We start from the raw sequence: 22,219 nt of genomic DNA on the forward strand, positions 1-22,219 counted from the left end.
TCAACTCAGGAGACGTGGCCCCTTGGCCCAGAGGTTGGTGGGGCAAGGAGGGACTGAAAGGAATCCCAGACTGAGCCCCCTTTTTCCTCTCCTCCTCCCCATCCCCCCCACCCTACCTCCTTCCCCTCCCCACAGCGCCTGTATATATGTCTGTACAGATTTATTACTCTATTTTACTTGTACATAGTTACTATTCTATTTATTTTGTTAATGATGTGCATCAAGAGCTTCAAGGCTGTCCATCCCCTCGCCCCCTCCTACCTCACTTCCCTTCTCTCCTTCTCCAGCCCAGCCCGCACCCTCCGCTCCTCTGCCGCTAACCTCCTCACGGTGCCTCGTTCTCGCCCGTCCCGCCGTCGACCCCCGGCCCACGTCATCCCCCCGGCCTGGAATGCCCTCCCTCTGAACAACCGCCAAGCTAGCTCTCTTCCTCCCTTCAAGGCCCTACTGAGAGCTCACCTCCTCCAGAAGGCCTTCCCAGACTGAGCTCCCTTCTTCCTCTCCCCCTCGTCCCCCCTCCATCCCCCGTCTTACTTCCTTCCCTTCCCTACAGCACCTGTATATATGTATATATGTTTGTACATATTTATTACTCTATTTTATTTGTACATATTTATTTTATTTATTTTATTTTGTTAATATGTTCTGTTTTGTTGTCTGTCTAGACTGTGAGCCTGCTGTTGGATCGGGACCGTCTCTATGAGTTGCCGACTTGGACTTCCCAAGCGCTTAGCACAGTGCTCTGCACACAGTAAGCGCTCAATAAATATGATTGAATGAATGAATGAATGAATGAAAGTGCTTTGAAAAGCAATAGAGTTGATCGACATAGTCCTGTGCTCAGGAGGAGTTTACAGTCCTTGGAATCTTAGAACAGTGTTTGTCACATAATAAGTGCTTAACAAGTACCTATGTATATACACATACATATACAAACACACACACACATATATATATTTATGTGTACATGTATACTTGTCATATATATGTATATAGGTAGATATATACAGTCTACAAGGGGACAACTCCTACTTTTAGTACTACTATTAATGACGATGAGCAGCGTGGCTCAGTGGAAAGAGCCCGGGCCTCAGGGTCAGAGATCGTGTGTTCTAATCCCGGCTCCAACACTTGACCACTGTGTGACCTTGGATAAGTCACTTCACTTCTCTGGGCCTCAGTGGCCTCATCTCTATAATGGCAATGAAGACTATGAGCCCCACGTGGGACAACTTGATTACCTTGTATCTACCTCAGCACTTAGTACAGTCCCTGGCACATAGTAAGCACTTAACAAATACCAACATTATTATTACTATTATTTGTTAAGTGTTTACTATGGGTCAGGCACTGCATTAAGTGCTGGATGGGTGTAGGTAATTTGGGTTGGACACAGTCTCTGTCCCACATGGGGTTCCCAGTCTTAATCCCCACTTTACAGATGAGGTAACTGAGGCCCAGGGAAGTGAAGTGACTTGCCCAAGGTCACCCAGAAGACAAGTGGTGGTGCTGGGATGAGAACCCATGATCTTCTGACTCCCATTCCTGTGCTTTATCCACCAAACCATGCTTCTTCTCCTCCTACTTCTCCTCCTCATCCTCCTCCTCCTAGAGAAGCCGCGTGGCTCAGTGGAAAGAGCGTGGGCTTTGGAGTCAGAGGTCATGGGTTCTAATCCCGGCTCCGCCAATTGTCAGTTGTGTGACTTTGGGCAAGTCACTTCACTTCTCTGGGCCTCAGTTACCACATCTTTTAAATTGGGATTAAGACTGAGCCCCACGTGGGACAACCTGATCACCTTGTAACTGTCACCTTGTAGAACAGTGCTTTGCACATAGTAAGTGCTTAATAAATGCCATTATTATTATTATTATTATTATTATTATTACCATTGTATTCCTCTCGGGGGAGAGTTTCTAAATTTGCCAAATGGGTCCTGTAACCCTAGAGCAAGTGTCTTTTAGTGGAGGGGTCCTGCAAATAATTATGGTATTTATTAAGCGCTTACTATGTGTGAGGCACTGTAATGCATCCCTTAACCAGAAATGCCTTGTGGGAGGACCTGCAGCTTAGTATATAGTGCTTGGGATATTGTCTTGTCTTATGCTGTCGAGTCGTCTGAAGAATACCATAGACTCTTAATAATAATAATGATGGCATTTATTAAGCACTTACTATGTGCAAACCACTGTTCTAAGCGCTGGGGAGGTTACAAGGTGATCAGGTTGTCCCACGGGGGGGCTCACAGGCTTCATTCCCATTTTACAGATGAGGTAACTGAGGGCCAGAGAAGTGAAATGACTTGCCCAAAGTCACACAGCTGACAAATGGTGAACCCATGACCTCTGACTCCAAAGCCCGGGCTCTTTCCATTGAGCCATGCCGCTTAATGAATCTTAAGGTTGAATGACCCGATAAACCATCCTTCAATCACTTATTTCAGTGCTCAAGGGCTTATTTCAGTGCTCAAGCGCTTAGTACAGTGCTCAAGCACTTAGTACAGTGCTCTGCCCATAGTAAGCGCTCAATAAATACGATTGATGATGTGTGTAAATGGGTGACTACTGACTGTCCAGACTTGAGTCCATGACCCACATCTCTATAAGGGAACTGGAGTCAAAGGTCAGGAGGAATTCAGGGTAGAGAATGTGTCCCTTCAATCAATTAATCAATCAATCTATCAATCATATTCATTGACCCCTTACTGTGTGCAGAGCACAGCACTAGGCACTTGGAACAATAATCAATCAATCATATTTATTGAGTGCTTACTGTGTGCAGAGCACTGTATTAAGCGCTTGGGAAGTACAAGTTGGGAACATATAGAGACGGTCCCTACCCAACAGTGGGCTCACAGTCTAAAAATAACAATACCCTACACCAGAGTTGGTGTCCTGTTCCCTGCCCACTAGAAGCTAACAGTCTACCAAAGAGGGTTATACCACAGTGGGGATGACATAATTTCACACATTTCCAGCAGGCCCTACTAACTTGCCTCTGAACTTGATTTCCAAAGCATTAGATTATCTTAGCTGATACCTGAGGCAGAAGCAAGCTCCTTACTTTAATTCCAATAGATAGAATATGACTGAATGGTTTCCTTGGAAAAAGAACGAAAGACAGTCAAAGGGCCAGCAAGCAACAATTAACCTCCACCCGGGTCAGTAATCAGAGAGGTAGATAGGATGCCTTACCCTTAGGGGAGACAAACACCCTTTGTTCCAATTTTTCACCTTCTTCTTGCAACTTAATTAAATACAGCATCAGAATAACCTGCTGCCTTGGAGAAAAATGGAAGCTTAGCACATTTAGTTTCTTCAAATTTATTCAGAATAGCAATCAGACTTTAAGTTAAATAAGCAACAATTCATGAGACGTCCCAGGTCCTGTCGGCGGGACGGTCTGTTCCAGAAGACGCATGAGAAGCAGCATGGCTTAGTGGAAAGAGCCCAGGCTTGGGAGTCAGAGGTCTTGGGTTCTAATCCTGCCTCTGCCACTTGTTAGCTGTGTGATCTTGGACAAGTCACTTAACTACTTTGGGCCTCAGTTCCCTCATCTGTAAAATGGGGATGAAGACTGTGAGCCCTACGTGGAACAACCCGATTACCTTATATCTACCACAGTGCTTGGAACATAGTAAGTGCTCAACAAATACCAACATTATTATTATTATTATTCCAGTACACCAGCGTCAGGCCATGTTGCCCTTGCTGCAGATTTGCGGGGGGGGCATTGACAAATTTTTCAGCCTCTTTGGACTCTATTTCCATATCCCTCAAGTAGGGGCAATGTGAACTCCCCAACAGGCTCACTGAGAAGAATAATGAAGTAGTGATGAGAAAGTGTTCTTGATATTTGAAATCATAAGGGCCGGTTTAGGGATAAGGAAGTTGCTAGCTTGGAGCTAATTTGACTTTATGGACAGAGAATCTCGAGTCTGGAGAATTCCCAAAGATTGCTTGGTTTCTGGGTGGCCTCAAAAAGCGATTGTTCCCTTTCTTACTCAATCAATTATATTTGTTGACTGCTTACTATTTGCAGATCTCTGGACTAAGTGGTTGGAAGAGTGCGATGTAACAGAATTGGTAGACATAGCCCTGCCCACAAGGACCTTACAGTCTAGAGGACTGTAGAAGACTTTCTCAAGTCTCCCACTCCTGTCTGCATCGCCCTGACTTACTCCCTTTCCTCTTCCCACCGCCCAGCCCCACAGCTCTTACGTTCATATCTGTAATTTTATTTCTTTGTACTGATGTCTGTCTCCCTCACTCTAGACTGTAAGACCACTGTGGTCAGGGAATGTGACCGTTTATTACTGCATTGTACTCTCCCAAGTGCTTAGTACAGTGCTCTGCACACCGTAAGTGCTCAATAAATACAATTGAATGAATGAATGAATGGATGAATGAATGAAAGCCTACTGGGCCTTGATTTCAGCATTTCTAGAGAAGAGGGGGTGTCTACCACAGCCCAACTCTCACACTTTAATCCTCTAGTCAGTCAGTTGTATTTACTGAGTGTTTACTGAGAAGCAGCATGGCTTTGAGGAAAGAGCCCGGGCTTGGGAGTCAGAGGTCAGGGGTTTTAATCCCTGCTCCACCACTTGTCTGCTGTGTGACCTTGGGCAAGTCACTTAACTTATCTGTGCCTCAGTTCCCTCATCTGTAAAATGGGGATGAAGACTGTGAGCCCCACCTGGGATAACCTGATTACCTTGTATCCGCTGGAGAATTTAGAACAGTGCTTGGCACATAGTAAGCGCTTAACAAATACCATTGTTATTATCATTATTACTACGTGCAGAGCACTGTACTAAGAGTTTGGGGAGTACAATATAACGGACACATTCCCTGCCCACAATGAGCTTATAGTCTAGAAGGGGAGACAGACATTACTATAAATAAATAAATTACAGATATGTACATAAGTGCTGTGAGGCTGGGATGGGGGGGTCACAGTCTTTTAGACTGTGAGCCCACTGTTGGGAAGGGACTGTCTCTATGTGTTGCCAGTTTGTACTTCCCAAGCGTTTAGTACAGTGCTCTGCACACAGTAAGTGCTCAATAAATACGATTGATGATGAGGGGGTGAATGAAGGGAGCAAGTCAGGGATAGGCAGAAAGGAGAGGAAGAAGAGGAAATAAGGGCTTAGTTAGGGAAGGCCTGTTGGAGGAGATTTGCCTTCAATAAGGCTTTGAAGAGGCTGATTGTCTGTCAGATTTGAGGAGGGAGGGAGTTCCAGGCCAGAGGCAGGATGTGGGCAAGAGGTCAGCGGTGAGATAATAATAATAATAATAATAATAATAATAATAATAATAATAATAATAATAATAATAACAGCATTTGTCAAGTGCTTACTATGTGCAAAGCACTGTTCTAAGGTGATCAGGGTGTCCCATGTGGGGCTCACAATCTTAATCCCCATTTTACAGATGAGGGAACTGAGGCTCAGGGAAGTGAAGTGACTTGCCCAAAAGGTCACACAACAGACACGTGGCAGAGTGGGGATTTGAACCCATGACCTCTGACTCCCAAGCCCGAGCTCCTTCCACTGAGCCATGCTGTTTCCCTAGATAGATCAGACTGAGGTACAGTGAGAACATTGGCATTAGAGGAGCGAAATGTGTGGGCTGGGTTGTAGCAATCAATCAATCATATTTATTGAGCGCTTACTGTGTGCAGAGCACTGTACTAAGTGCTGGGGAAGTACAAGTTGGCAACATATAGAGACAGTCCCTACCCAACAGTGGGCAGCCAAGTGAGGTAGGAGGGGGTGAGGTAATTGAATGCTTTAAAGCCAATGGTGAGGAGTTTCTGACTGATGTGGAGGTGAATGGGCAACCACTTGAGGTTCTTGAGGAGAGGGGAAACATGGCCTGAAAGTTTTTGTAGAAAAATGATCCGGGCAGCAAAGTGAAGTATGGACTGGAGTGGGGAGAGATAGGAGGCTGGGAGATCAGCAAGGAGGTTGATAAGGTTGATACAGTAATCAAGGTGGGATAGGACAAGCGATTAGATTAACGCAGAAGCCATTAATCTTCTAATGACCATTTCTGCACATTGATCTCGTTTATCTCGCTGCTGCCCTTTTCAGCTACATTTTCCCTCTTGCTGGAATTCCTCCACCTTGGAATTCATTCATTCAACCGTATTTATTGAGCGCTTACTGTGTGCAGAGCACTGTACTAAGCGCTTGGGAAGTACAAGTTGGCAACATATAGAGACGGTCCCCACCCAACAGCGGGCTCACAGTCTAGAAGGGGGAGACAGACAACAAAACAAAACATTTTAAAACATATTAACAAAATAAAATAAATAGAATAAATATGTACAAGTAAAATAAATAGAGTAATAAATATGTACAAACATATATATATATATATATATGTTATATATATATACAGGTGCTGTGGGGAGGGGAAGGAGGTGCGGCGGGGTGATGGGGAGGGGGAGGAGGGGGAGAGGAAGGAGGGGGCTCAGTCTGGGAAGGCCTCCTGGAGGAGGTGAGCTCTCCGTAGGGCTTTGAAGGGAGGAAGAGAGCTAGCTTGGCAGATGGGCAGAGGGAGGGCATTCCAGGCCCGGGGGATGATGTGGGCCGGGGGTCGACGGCGGGACAGGCGAGAACGAGGCACAGTGAGGAGATTAGCGGCAGAGGAGCGGAGGGTGCGGGCTGGGCTGGAGAAGGAGAAGGGAGGTGAGGTAGGAGGGGGCGAGGTGATGGGCAGCCTTGAAGCCGAGCGTGAGGAGTTTTTGCCTGATGCGTAGGTTGATTGGTAGCCACTGGAGGATTTTTGAATCCATCAGACTATCACTCTCCCCAACCTCCAAAGCCTTATTAATATAACATCTCCTCCAAGAAACCTTTCCTAGCCTCCCTATAATAATAATAATAATAATAATAACAGTTTTGGTGTTTGGTACTTACTACTTGCAGGGCAGTGTTATATGCAGTCCATGTCCCACGCAGGGCTGACGGTCTTAATCCCCGTTTTACAGGTGAAGTAAATGAGGCACAGAGAAGTTAAGTGACTTACCCAAGATCGCACAGAAAGCAAAGTGCCACAGGGAGGATTAGAACCCAGGTCCTTCTGACTCTCAAGCTTTTGCTTTATCCACCAGGCCTTGTTGCTTCTCCCAGGCCATGCTGCTTCCTCGTTTCTCCTATTCATTCATTCAACCGTATTTATTGAGCTCTTACAGTGTGCAGAGCTCTGTACTAAGCGCTTGGGAAGTACAAGGTGGCAACATATAGAGACGGTCCCTACCCAACAATGGGCTCACAGTCTAGGAGGGGGAGACAGACAACAAAACGAAACATGTGGACGGGTGTCAAGCCGTCAGAACAAATAGAATTAAAGCTAAATGCACGTCATTAACAAAAGAAATAGAATAGTAAATATTGCCTCTCTCTTCTGCACTACATACGAGCTCGGATCTGAACTCCCTAAGCACTTGATTAACCACCCCACTATCAGCCCCACAGCGCACGTACATGTCCTTACACGCTGCCATTTCCCCTAGCTGTAATTTATTTTAATCAATCAATTAATCATATTTATTGAGCGCTTACTGTGTGCAGAGCACTGTACTAAGCGCTTGGGAAGTACAAGTTGGCAACATATACAAAACTTAATGTCTGACTTTTCCTGTAGACCAGAAACTCCTTGTAAACTCCTAGAAGCCGGGTGGCTTCGTGGAAAGAACCAGGACTTGGAAGTCAGCGGACGTAGGTTCTAACGCCGGCTCTGACATCTATCAGCTGTGTGACTTTGGGCAAGTCACTTAACTTCTCTGTCCCTCAGTCACCTCATCTGTAAAATGGGGATGAAGACTGTGAGCCCCACGCGGGACAACCTGATTACCTTGTATCTACCCCAGTGCTTAGAACAGTGCTTGACACATAGTAAGCGCTTAACAAATACCATCATTATTATTATTATTGTGGGGAGGGATTGTGTCTACTGACTTATTGTACTCTCCCAAGTGCTTAGTATAGTGCTCTGTACAGATGGCGATTAAGACTGTGAGCCCCGCGTGGGACAACTTGATCGCCTTGTAACCTCCCCAGCGCTTGGAATAGTGCTTTGCACATAGTAAGCACTTAATAAATGCCATCATTACTTGTATATATTTGTACAGAGTTACTACTCTATTTATTTTACTTATACATATTTACTATTCTATTTATTTTGTTAATGATGCGCATATAGCTATAATTCTATTTGTTCTGACGATTTTGACACCTGTCTACATGTTTTGTTCTGTTGCCTGTCTCCCCCTTCTAGACCGTGAGCCAGCTGTGGGGTAGGAACTGTCTTTATATGTTGCCGACGTGTACTTCCCAAGCGCTTAGTACAGTGCTCTGCACACAGTAAGCGCTCAATAAATACGATTGAATGAATGAATGAATGAATGAATATGGAGTACGTGCTTAATAAATAACATTGATTGATTGACATATCATTGATTGTAAGCATACTGCACTCCTATCATGTACCAATTGTCCAACTGGGAAATGAGTTCTGATCTGTAGATCAAAGTAATACTAGTGAGTGTCCAATCTAGAAAAAATTTACCATCATCATCATCATCATCATCAATTGTATTTATTGAGCACTTACTGTGTGCAGAGCACTGTACTAAGCGCTTGGGAAGTACAAGTTGGCAACATATAGAGACGGTCCCTACCCAAAAACAGGCTCACAGTCTCCATCAGCAGCATTTCTTGAGCATTTTGTGCAGAACATCGAATGAGACCCTTAGGGACTATACAGTGCACTCCATGTGTGACAACGACTGTGTCTGAACCAATTATCTTGTATGGGACTCGGTCTCAGAAGGACCTGGGTTCTAATCCTGGCACCACTACATGTCTACTGTGTGACGTTCTCTGTGCCTCAGTCACTTCATCTGTAAAACGGGGATTAAGACTGTGAGCCCCCGGTGGGATAAGGACGGTGTCCAACCTGATTAACTCGTATCTACCCCAGTGTTTAGAACAGTGATTGGCACATAATAAGCGCTTAACAAATACCATTATTATTATTATTCATTCATTGTCCCGTAATTATGGAGACCTTACTATGTGTAGAGCACTGTACTAAGCACTAGACCGCGAGCACATTGTTGGGCAGAGACCGTCTCTATAAGTTGCCGATTTGTAATTCCCAAGCACTTAGTACAGTGCTCCGCACGCAGTAATTGCTCAATAAATACCATTGAATGAGTGATTGAACGAAGTACCATTCAGCAACAGAGACAATCCCTGACCACAACGGGCTCACAGTCTAGAAAGGGAGCGACAGACAATAAAACAAGTAAACAGGCATCCGTAGAATCATTATAAATAAATAGAAGTATAGATTTATTCACATCATTAGTAAAAAGTAAATAGAATTATAATTATAAATATGTACATATGTATAGTGCTTAGAATAGTGCTTGGCACATTGTAAGCGCTTAATACTATCATTATTATACACAATATAATAACAATAATAATGTTGCTATTTGTTAAGCGCATACTATGTGCCAAGCACTGTTCTAAGCGCTGATAATAATGATGGCATTTATTAAGCACTTACTATGTGCGAAGCACTGTTCTAAGCGCTGGGGAGGTTACAAGTTGATCAGGTTGTCCCACGGGGGGCTCCCAGTCTTCATCCCCATTTTACAGATGAGGTAAATGAGGCATAGAGGAGTGAAGTGACTTGCCCAAAGTCGCACAGCTGACAAGTGGCGGAGCTGTGATTTGAACCCATGACCTCTGACTCCAAAGCCCGGGCTCTTTCCACTGAGCCACGCTGCAAGTGCTGTGGGGTGGGGAAGGGGGTAGAGCAAAGGGTGCGAGTCGGGGCGATGAGGAGGGGAGGGGGAGCAGAGGAAATTACCCCATTGCTTACTGTAATATTTAGCACACAGTAAGCGTTTAACAAATACAACAATTATTATACAGAAGACCCAATCCCTACCCTCAAAGACTTACAGACCAGTGGTCATTCAATCGTATTTATTGAGCGCTTACTGTGTGCAGAGCACTGTACTAAGCGCTCAGCGGTGGAGCCCTACCACAGACTACACACATCTAGTTCCTCAACTGTTTCACTGGTGGTAGGCATGAGATATTCTGGAATATTAAAGGGCGAAATAAGATCACAAATAACCAAGTGCTGGAGTACTGACACCAGCCAATCAATCAGTGGGGTTTATTGAGCACTTACCACGTGCAGAGCACTGTATTAAACCCTTTGGAGAGTACAATACAACAGAGTTGGACACAGTCCCTGCCCATGATGAGCTTACGGTCCAATGGGGAATCCAACATGGTAGACACAGTCCCTGCCCGTGATGAGCTTACGGTCCAATGGGGAATCCAACACGGTAGACACAGTCCCTGCCCGTGATGAGCTTACAGTCCTATGGGGAATCCAACACGATAGACACAGTCCCTGCCCGTGATGAGCTTACAGTCCAATGGGGAATCCAACACGGTAGACACAGTCCCTGCCCATGATGAGCTTACGGTCCAATGGGGAATCCAACATGGTAATAATAATGGCATTTATTAAGTGCCTACTATGTGCAAAGCAATGGTAGACACAGTCCCTGCCCATGATGAGCTTACAGTCCTATGGGGAATCCAACACGGTAGACACAGTCCCTGCCCATGATGAGCTTACAGTCCAATGGGGAATCCAACACGGTAGACACAGTCCCTGCCCATGATGAGCTTACGGTCCAATGGGGAATCCAACATGGTAGACACAGTCCCTGCCCATGATGAGCTTACGGTCCAATGGGGAATCCAACATGGTAATAATAATGGCATTTATTAAGTGCCTACTATCTGCAAAGCAATGGTAGACACAGTCCCTGCCCATGATGAGCTTACAGTCCTATGGGGAATCCAACACGGTAGACACAGTCCCTGCCCATGATGAGCTTACGGTCCAATGGGGAATCCAACATGGTAGACACAGTCCCTGCCCGTGATGAGCTTACGGTCCAATGGGGAATCCAACACGGTAGACACAGTCCCTGCCGGTGATGAGCTTACGGTCCAATGGGGAATCCAACACGGTAGACACAGTCCCTGCCGGTGATGAGCTTACGGTCCAATGGGGAATCCAACACGGTAGACACAGTCCCTGCCCATGATGAGCTTACGGTCCAATGGGGAATCCAACATGGTAATAATAATGGCATTTATTAAGTGCCTACTATGTGCAAAGCAATGGTAGACACAGTCCCTGCCCGTGATGAGCTTACGGTCCTATGGGGAATCCAACACGGTAGACACAGTCCCTGCCCGTGATGAGCTTACGGTCCAATGGGGAATCCAACATGGTAGACACAGTCCCTGCCCGTGATGAGCTTACGGTCCAATGGGGAATCCAACACGGTAGACACAGTCCCTGCCGGTGATGAGCTTACGGTCCAATGGGGAATCCAACACGGTAGACACAGTCCCTGCCGGTGATGAGCTTACGGTCCAATGGGGAATCCAACACGGTAGACACAGTCCCTGCCCATGATGAGCTTACGGTCCAATGGGGAATCCAACATGGTAATAATAATGGCATTTATTAAGTGCCTACTATGTGCAAAGCAATGGTAGACACAGTCCCTGCCCGTGATGAGCTTACGGTCCTATGGGGAATCCAACACGGTAGACACAGTCCCTGCCCGTGATGAGCTTACGGTCCAATGGGGAATCCAACATGGTAGACACAGTCCCTGCCCGTGATGAGCTTACGGTCCAATGGGGAATCCAACACGGTAGACACAGTCCCTGCCCGTGATGAGCTTACGGTCCAATGGGGAATCCAACACGGTAGACACAGTCCCTGTCCGTGATGAGCTTACGGTACAATGGGGAATCCAACGCGGTAGACACAGTCCCTGTCCGTGATGAGCTTACGTTCCAATGGGGAATCCAACACGGTAGACACAGTCCCTGCCCATGATGAGCTTACGGTCCAATGGGGAATCCAACAGCACTGAAGCCAGACAGACATACCGAAACCCCTCTCCAGTGGACTGGAAACAGGCAAGATGGAAAACAGTGGAACTGCTTGGAGCTCAGCTGAAGCGAACACCTATAATAATAATAATACTAATGGTATTTGTTAAGCGCTTACTATGTGCCAAGCACTATTCTAAGCTCTGGGGGGGATACAAGATGATCAGCTTGTCACACGTGGGGCTCACAGTCTTCATCCCCATTTTACAGATGAAGGAACTGAGGCCCAGAGAAGTGAAGTGACTTGCCCAAAGTCACACAGCTGACCAGTGGTGGAGCCGGGATTAGAACCCATGACCTCTGGCTCCCAAGCCTGTGCTCTTTCCACCGAGCCACGCTGCTTCTCTGATCAAGATGGGCTGGAGACGCTTAAGATGCCCTCGGAAGCATAATTCATTCATTCATTCAATCGCATTTATTGAGCTCTTACTGTGTGCAGAGAACTGTACTAAGAGCTTGGGAAGTGTAATTCAGCAACAAATAGAGACAATTCCTGCCCACAGTGGGCTCACAGATAGTCATAATCAATCAATGATATTTATTGGGAGCCTACTGTATGCAGAGCATTGTACTAAGCTCTTGGGAGAGTACAATATAACAGAGTTGGTAGACCTGTTCCCTACCCACAACGTGCTTACGGTCTAGATAGAGAAACAGACACTAGTACAGATGAAGCAGCGTGGCTCAGTGGAAAGAGCACAGGCTAGAGGTCGTGGGTTCAAATCCCGGCTCCGCCACTTGTCAGCTGTGTGACTCTGGGCAAGTCACTTAACTTCTCTGGGCCTCAGTTCCCTCATCTGTAAAATGGGGATGAAGACTGTGAGCCCCATGTGGGACAACCTGATTTCCTTGTATCTACCCCAGTGCTTAGAACAGTGCTTGGCACTTAGTAAGCGATTAACAAATACCAACATTATTATTATGAACAAATTATGGATATGTGCATAAATGCTGTGGGGCTGAAGGAAGGGTGAAAAAGGGAGCAAATTCAAGTGCAACACATAATGCAAGTAAAGTGCAATCCAGCTAGATTGAAATTTCAAAGGTATGGAGGAAGGGAGTGATTGAAAAAGACAGATCTACAGATGACTCCAAACATAATTTTAGTTTTTCATTGTAGTATTCTTTTCCAGCAATGCACCCTCCCTTCTATGCAAAGAAATAGGGAGGTGGTGGTTTTTAGCTTTATCTTCTCTCACTGCCTCAGCTCCAATTTGTGTATATTCCTTCCCTTCAGGACTTCCAGTAAAAGGTGCCAGATTTGCATTCCTTTGAGTTGAATTTGTCCTAGGCACAGAAAGCTGCCCAAATGGAAATGAAGTTGAATGAGCCTGTGATCTGAGGTTGTCTAAAACTTATTTATCTATTTATTTATTTATTTTACTTGTACATATCTATTCTATTTATTTTATTCTGTTAGTATGTTTGGTTTTGTTCTCTCTCTCCCCCTTTTAGACTGTGAGCCCACTGTTGGGTAGGGACTGTCTCTAGATGTTGCCAATTTGTACTTCCCAAGCGCTTAGTACAGTGCTCTGCACACAGTAAGTGCTCAATAAATACGATTGATGATGATGATGATAAAACTCCACTGCTTAACAGTAGTCAACAACTCTGTACACACTCATGTGTCCTGATAACTCTGATATTTAGTTTTCCTCTGGCTGGGGCTGAACTTGGAAAATAAAAATGGGGCTAATCCAAGCAGAGTGGAATTTAGACTATTTGCTGATCGCAAATCCACATGGAGAGGCAGTGTGGCTTAGTGGATGGAGCCCGGTCCTGGGAGTCAGAAGGACTTGGGTTCTAATTCTGACTCCGCCACCTGTCTTCTGTGTGATGTTGGGTAAGTCAGTTCACTTCTCTGGGCCTCAGTTACCTCACTGGTAAAAAAAAATGAGGATTAAGAGTGTGAGCCCCATGTGGGACAGCATCTATGTCCAACCTGATTAACTCGTATCTACCCTAGAGCTTAGAACACTGCTGGGCATATAGTAAGTGCTTAATAAGTATCATAATTATTATTTTTAATTATTATCTCCAGTTAATATGAACCATTTGGGGATCATGTCATCAAATCTCCTGGACAATGGTCCCGACCTCATCCTGATCCCTCCGATCCTCGCTATTGCCCTTCTCTCCCTGGACCAAGACATCAACCCTAGCTTCTTTCCTGAATACCCAACTCCCTGAATAATGTCATTCTAAAACAGGGCTGGTAGCTTTCCTATTCCTCCTCTTCCTGCTCTTGGAAATCAATAGTCAATCAGTAATAATAATAATAATAATAATGGCATTTGTTAAGCGCTTACTATGCGCAAAGCACTGTTCTAAGCACTGGGGAGGTTACAAGGTGATCAGGTTGTCCCACTTTGGGCTCACAGCCTTCATCCCCATTTTACAGATGAGGGAACTGAGGCCCAGAGAAGTGAAGTGACTTGCCCAAAGTCACACGGCTGACAAGTGGCGGAGCCAAGATTTGAACCCATGACCTCTGACTCTAAAGCCCATGCTCTTTCCACTGAGCCACGCTGCAGTAGTATTTATTGAGTGCTTACTGTGTGCAGAGCACTGTACTAAGTGCTTGGGAGAGTGTAATAATAATAATAATAATAATAATAATAGTATTTGTTAAGCACTTACTATGTGCCAGGCACTCTATTAAGTGCCGGGGTGGGTACAAGCAAATTGGGTTGGACACAGTCCCTGTCCCATGTGGGGCTCACAGTCTCAATCCTCATTTTACAGATGAGGTAACTGAGCCACAGAGAAGTGAAAGGACTTGCCCAAGGTCACACAACAGACAAATGGCAGAGCTGGGATTAGAACCCATGACCTCTGACTCCAAAGCCCGGGCTCTTTCCACTGAGCCACGCTGCTGGGTTAAGCTCTTACTATGTGCCTAGCACTGTTCTAAGCGCTGGGGTAGATACAACTTAATCAAGTCAGGCTAGGTCCCTGTCCCACATGAGGCTCACAGTCTAAGGAGAGGGAAGAATAACCTAATTGAATCTCCATTTTACAGCTGAGGAAACTGAGGCACAGGGAAGTTAACTGACTTGGTCAAGGATCGAGGCGGCATTTACACAGGTAAATATGATGTTGCCGACTTGTACTTCCCTAGCGCTTAGTACAGTGCTCTGCACACAGTAAGCGCTCAATAAATACGATTAAATGAATGAATGAATGAGTGAATGGTGTTTCAAAAGCCCAGAAGTTAATTGTTTGTCCAAGATAGAGCAAGCTTTAGTTTGCACTTTGGATGATTAACAGAGTATCTCCTTTTGCATCAGATTCTGATTCAACCTTTGTAACGGCCTAGTAAGTCAAGTTTCTTAGAGGGAGATAGCTGAATGTCCGCTTACTAGCCCAGTGTGGGGTTCCTAACATAATAATAATAATAATAGTAATAATGATAATAGTAATAATAATAATAATAGTAATAATAATAATAATAATGGCATTTGTTAAGCGCTTACTATGTGTTAACTATGTGTAAAGCGCTAACATCATCATCATCATCAATAGTATTTATTGAGCGCTTACTATGTGCAGAGCACTGTACTAAGTGCTTGGGAAGTACAAATTGGCAACATATAGAGACTGTGAGCCCACTGTTGGGTAGGGACTGTCTCTATGTGATGCCAATTTGTACTTCCCAAGCGCTTAGTACAGTGCTCTGCACATAGTAAGCGCTCAATTAATACGATTGATTGATTGATTGATTGATAGAGACAGTCCCTACCCAACAGTGGGCTCACAGTCTAGAAGGGGGAGACAGAGAACAAAACCAAACATACTAACAAAATAAAATAAATAGAATAGATATGTACAAGTAAAATAAATCAGTAAATAAATATGTACAAACATATATACATGCTAACATGTGTTTCTGAGGAGCAGTGTGGCCTAGGGGAAAGAACAGGGGCCTGGGAATCAGAGGACCCGGATCTTAAGCCGGACTGTCTTTTCCCTGCTAGGTGACCCTGGGCTATTCCCATCTCTGTGCCTCACGCTTTTCATCTATAAAATGAGAATTAAATCCCACTCCCTCCCACTTATACTTTGAGCCCTATATAGGACAGGGACTTTGTCCAGTCTGATTAAATTATATCAGCCCCAAAGCCCAGAACAGTGATTGACATAGAGTAAGCACTTAGCAAATTTATATTATACTTTTCTAAGTGCTTAGTACAGTGGTCAGTACCCAGTAAGTGCTCAATAAATACCCCACAGAGGGCCCAGGGACAAGTGTTGCTAACTCATCATCAAACCCCACCTTTAGAGCAAATGGAAACTCCTTACCTTTGGCTTTAAAGGACTTCATCAGCTCGCCCCATCCTACCTTAGAGAAGCAGCGTGGCTCAATCAATCAATCGTATTTATTGAGCGCTCACTGAGTGCAGAGCACTGGACTAAGCGCTTGGGAAGTACAAGTCGGCAGCACATAGAGACAGTTCCTACCCAACAGCGGGCTCACAGTCTAGAAGGGGGAGACAGAGAACAAAACCAAACATACTGACAAAATAAAATAGAATAGATAGGTGTAAGATAAATAAATAAATAGAGTAATAAATATGTGCAAACACATATACATATATACAGGTGCTGTGGGGAAGGGAAGGAGGTAAGACGGTGGGGATAGAGAGGGGGACTGGGGGAGAGGAAGGAAGGGGCTCAGTCTGGGAAGGCCTCCTGGAGGCCTCAGTGGTAAGATCCCAGGCTTTGGAGTCAGAGGTCATGGGTTTGAATCCTGGCTCCGCCAACTGTCAGCTGGGTGACTTTGGGCAAGTCACTTCACTTCTCTGGGCCTCAGTTCCCTCATCTGTAAAATGGGGGTTAAGACTGGGAGCCCCCCGTGGGACAACCTGATCACCTTGTACCCTCCCCAGTGCTTAGAACAGTGCTTTGCACATAGTAAGCACTTAATAAATGCTATTATTATTATAATTATATTCTTCTTCTTATTATTATTATTTTTTATTATTATTATTATTATTATTATTATTATTATTATTATTATTATTACCTCAACTCACTGATGGACCGCAGTCCAGCCAACACACTTTGCTCTTCTAGAGGCAGCTTGCTCACCATGCCCCAGTCTCATCTATTTCACAACTAAACCCCTTTCCTCTGCCCTTCCTCTGGTCTGGGACTCCCTCCCGCTATATACTCTAGACGACTACTCTCCCCACATTCAAAGTCTTATTAAATAACAATCATAACAATGGCATTTGTTCTGCGCTTACTGTGTGTGAAGCACTGTTCTAAGCACTGGGGGTGGGGTGGGGGGATACAAGGTGATCAGGTTGTCCCCTGTGGGGCTCACAGTCTTCATCCCCATTTTCCAGATGAGGGAACTGAGGTTCAGAGAAGTGAAGTGACTTGCCCAGGGTCACACAGTGGGATTAAAGTCACCTCTCCTCGAAGAGGGCTTCCCCGACTCCCTCTCCCTTCTGCGTCCTCTATCAATCAATCAATCAATCCTATTTATTGAGCGCTTACGGTGTGCAGAGCACTGTACTAAGCGCTTGGGAAGTACAAGTTGGCAACATGTACTTGGATCCGTACTCTTTTGGACACTTGCTTTTCACCCCATCCTCAGTCCCACAGCACTTACTTACATGCATATCGATAAATTATTTATTTATATTAATGTCCATCTCACGTTATCTCAGTGAGGGCAGGGATTGTGTCTTTCTTTTTTTTTTTGTTATTTGTTAAGCGCTGTGTGCCAGGCACTGTTCCGATCGCTGGGGTAGATAATAATAATAATAATAATAATAATAATAATAATAATAATGATAATAATAATGGCATTTGTTAAGCGCTTACTATGTGCAAAGCACTGTTCTAAGTGCTGGGGGGGATACAAAGTGAACAGGTTGTCCCATGTGGGGTTCACAGTCTTAATCCCCATTTTACAGATGAGGGAACTGAGGCTCGAGAAGTTAAGTGACTTGCCCAAGGTCACACAGCAGACAGGTGGCGGAGTCGGGATTCGAACCCATGACCTCTGACTCAATCAGTGTAGACACAGTCCATGTCTCACATGAGGTTCATTCATTCATTCAATCGTATTTATTGAGTGCTTACTGTGTGCAGAACACTGTACTAAGCGCTTGGGAAGTACAAGTCGGCAACATATAGAGCCGGTCCTTACCCAACAATGAGCTCACATTCATTCATTCATTCAATTGTACAGTAAAGTGCTCTGTACACAGTAAGCGCTCAATAAATATTATTGATTTATTGGGCACTTACTGTAATAAATACGATTGATTTATTGGGCACTTACTGTGTGCAGAGCACTGTACTAAGCGCTTGGGAAGTACAAGTTGGCAACATATAGAGACGGTCCCTACCCAACAGCGGGCTCACAGTCTAGAAGGGGGAGACAGACAATGAAACAAAACATGTGGACAGCTGTCAAGTCGTCAGAACAAATAGAATTAAAGCTAAATGCACATCCTTAACAAAATAAATAGAATATAGTAAATAATAATAATAATAGTAATGATGGCATTTATAAAGCGCTTACTATGTTCAAAGCACTGTTCTAAGCACTTGGGGAGGTTACAAGGTGATCAGATTGTCCCACGTGGGGCTCCCAGTCTTCATCCCCATTTTACAGATGAGGTAACTGAGGCACAGAGAAGTGAAGTGACTTGCCCAAAGCCACACAGCTGACAGTTGGTGGAGCCGGGATTCGAACCCCTGATCGCTAACTCCAAAGCCCTGGCCCTTTCCACTGAGCCACGCTGCTTCTCATGTATGTACAAGTAAAATATGTACAATATGTAAAAATATGTACAAGTAAAATAGAGTAATAAATAATATTAATAATAGCAATAATGGCATCCATTAAGCGCTTACTATATGCAAAGCACTGTTCTAAGTGCTGGGGAGGTTACAAGGTGATCAGGTTGTCCCACAGGGGCTCACAGTCTTAATCCCCATTTTACAGATGAGGGAACTGAGGCCCAGAGAAGTGAAGTGACTTGCCCAAAGCCACACAGCTGAAAATTGGCAGAGCCGGGATTTGAACCCATGACCCCTCACTCCAAAGCCCGGGCTCTTTCCACTGAGCCACGCTGCTTCTCTAAATCTGTACAAATATATACAAATGCTGTGGGGAGGGGAAGGAGGTAGGGTGGGAGTGCACAGTCCTCATCCCCATTTTACTGATGAGGTAACTGAGGCACAGAGAAGTTCAGTGACTTGCCCAAGTGACGGAGATGGGATTAGAACCCAGGTCCTTCTCACTCCTAGGCCAGTGCTCTCTCCACTAGGCCACACTGCTGCATTATACTCTCCCAAGCCCTGAGAACAGTGCTCAACACACAGTAAACACTCAATAAATCCCAGCCACTGATTGACCGGTTGATCAGCCAGACACTCATAGTTGCCACTGAGGACCTTGGGGATGTACATTCATGTCTCAAGGGCAGAAGATTCAGTCAATACACCAGTGTCATTTATTGAACGCTTAATGTGTGAGGATCACTGTACTAAACGCTTGGGAGAGTGCAATACAACACCTGGAAGACCTGGTCCATGGACCAGGAAGATGGAAGATGGACCCTCTCCATCCCCCTCATTCCTCTCCATCCCCCTCATCTTACCTCCTTCCCTTCCCCACAGCACCTGTATATATGTATATATATTTGTACATATTTATCACTCTATTTATTTTACTTGTACATATCTATTCTATTTATTTTATTTTGTTGGTATGTTTGGTTTTGTTCTCTGTCTCCCCCTTTTCGACTGTGAGCCCACTGTTGGGTAGGGACTGTCTCCATGTGTTGCCAACTTGTACTTCCCAAGCGCTTAGTACAGTGCTCTGCACTCAGTAAGAGCTCAATAAATATGATTGATTGATTGATTTATTGGTCCCTACTCACTGGGAGCTTGTAGTTTATAATAATGATAATGGCATTTATTGAGCGCTTACTATGTCCAAAGCACTGTTCCAAGCGTGGGGGAGTTACAAGGTGATCAGGTTGTCCCACGGGGGGCTCACAGTCTTAATCCCCATTTTACGGATGAGGGAACTGAGGCCCAGAGAAGTGAAGTGACTTGCCCAAAGTCACAGAGCTGGCAAGTGGTGGAGCTGGGATCTGAACCCGTGACCTTTTCATTCATTCATTCAATCATATTTATTGAGCGCTTACTGTGTGCAGAGCACTGTACTAAGCGCTTGGGAAGTACAAATTGGCAACGCATAGAGATGGTTCCTACCCAACAGCGGGCTCACAGTCTAGACCTCTAACTCCAAAGCCCGTGCTCTTTCCACTGAACCACACTGCTTCTCAGCTTAATGTGAAGCAGCATCGCTTAGTGGAAAGAGCACGGGGTTGGGAGTCAGAGGACGTCTTCTGTGTGACCTTGGGCCAACCGCTTAACTTCTCTGGGCCTCAGTTACCCCATCTGTAAAATGGGGATTAAGACTTCAAACCCCACATGGGACAACCTGATTACCTTGTACCTACCTCAGTTCTTAGAACAGTGCTTGGCATATAGTAAGCGCTTAACAAATACCGTAATTATTATTATTAGTGCGGATATTACTAGTCTATGGGTCCCATCAGTTCATTCATTCATTCAATCGTATTTAGAACAGAGCCTTTAAGGACACCTACTTTAGTGGGTGGGGATCAGATGAATGAGTCAGTGAAAGGGGCTGAGAAAAATGGGCTAGGAGGGAAGGAGGAAAACCAAGAGAGAACTGGGTGAGAAAGAAAAGCAACAATAGGTGGTGTTACCAGGAGAAGAGAATGTTCCACAGTGTATAAAGGCAGCTGAGAAATTGACGAATATTAGGATAGAGTAGATTTGACATGGAAGAGATCACTGGTTACCTTAGCGTGTGCAGTCTTGGGGAGCAAAGAGGATTGAAACTAGATAGTAGGTGGTCAAGAAGTAAATTGGAGGAGGACACGGTGGGAAATTGAAGAGTGGACACGGTGAGTGTATACAATCTATTTGAGTAGTTTGGACCACAATGGAAGCAGGGAAACAGAATAGTTAGCTGGAGGGTGAGGTGATATCTAGAGAAGGTTTATTCTTTTTAGCACAGGAAATACATGAGCATGTTTGAAGGCAGAGGGGAAGGAGTCATCTGGATGTAAGTGACTGGACTATGAGGGAGGGAAGAAGAATGGGTGCAAATGTTTTTAGAAAGTGAGAGGAGATTACTATTTAAGCCTATAAGTGATTTGTTTTTCTTTGTTTTATCCTGTTTTGTCCACTGAGTTGAACAAGATCATCATCATCGTCAATCGTATTTATTGAGCGCTTACTATGTGCAGAGCACTGTACTAAGCGCTTGGGAAGTACAAATTGACAACATATAGAGACAGTCCCTACCCAACAGTGGGCTCACAGTCTAGAAGGGGGAGACAGAGAACAAAACCAAACATACTAAGAAAATAAAATAAATAGAATAGATATGTACAAGTAAAATAAATAAATAAATAGAGTAATAAATATGTACAAACATATATACATATATACAGGTGCTGTGGGGAAGGGAAGGAGGTAAGAAGGGGGGGATGGAGATGGTACATTTATATTCCAGATAATGACAGTATCTGTTCAACACATGAGGTCTTTTAAATGGGCAGAGAGTAAAACTGAACATTCATAATCTAGGAGCATGGCACAGTGGAAAGAGCATGGGTTTTGGAGTCAGGGGTCATGGGTTCAAATCCTGGCTCTGCCAATTGTCAGCTGTGTGACTTTGGGCAAGTCACTTCACTTCTCTGTGCCTCGGTTGCCTCATCTGGAAAATGGAGATTAAGACTGTGAGCCCCCTGTGGGACAACCTGATCACCTTGTAGCCTCCCCAGTGCTTAGAACAGTGTTTTGCACATAGTAAGCACTTAATAAATGCCATTATTATTATTATTTATTGAGCGCTTACTGTGTGCAGAGCACTGCACTGGGGAAAGCAGGCATAGTCGGGGAGAAATTGTGGCAGGAATAGCAGGTGGAATATCTGAGAAGGAGCCTGCCAGGAATGTTAGAGAGGAGAAACTGAAGAGGTATTGACAGACAAGCCTCTTCACAGTGGTTCTCAGTTCCCCCTATGGCTCCTTCATTCATTCAATCGTATTTATTGAGCGCTTCGCAAAGCTTCTCAGGCTCCCTGGCCTTCCTGTCACTCCCGGCCAAGTAGCTGCAGGGTGGATAAT

This window comes from Tachyglossus aculeatus, chromosome 1 (assembly GCF_015852505.1).
Source record: "Tachyglossus aculeatus isolate mTacAcu1 chromosome 1, mTacAcu1.pri, whole genome shotgun sequence".
Lineage (NCBI taxonomy): Eukaryota > Metazoa > Chordata > Mammalia > Monotremata > Tachyglossidae > Tachyglossus > Tachyglossus aculeatus.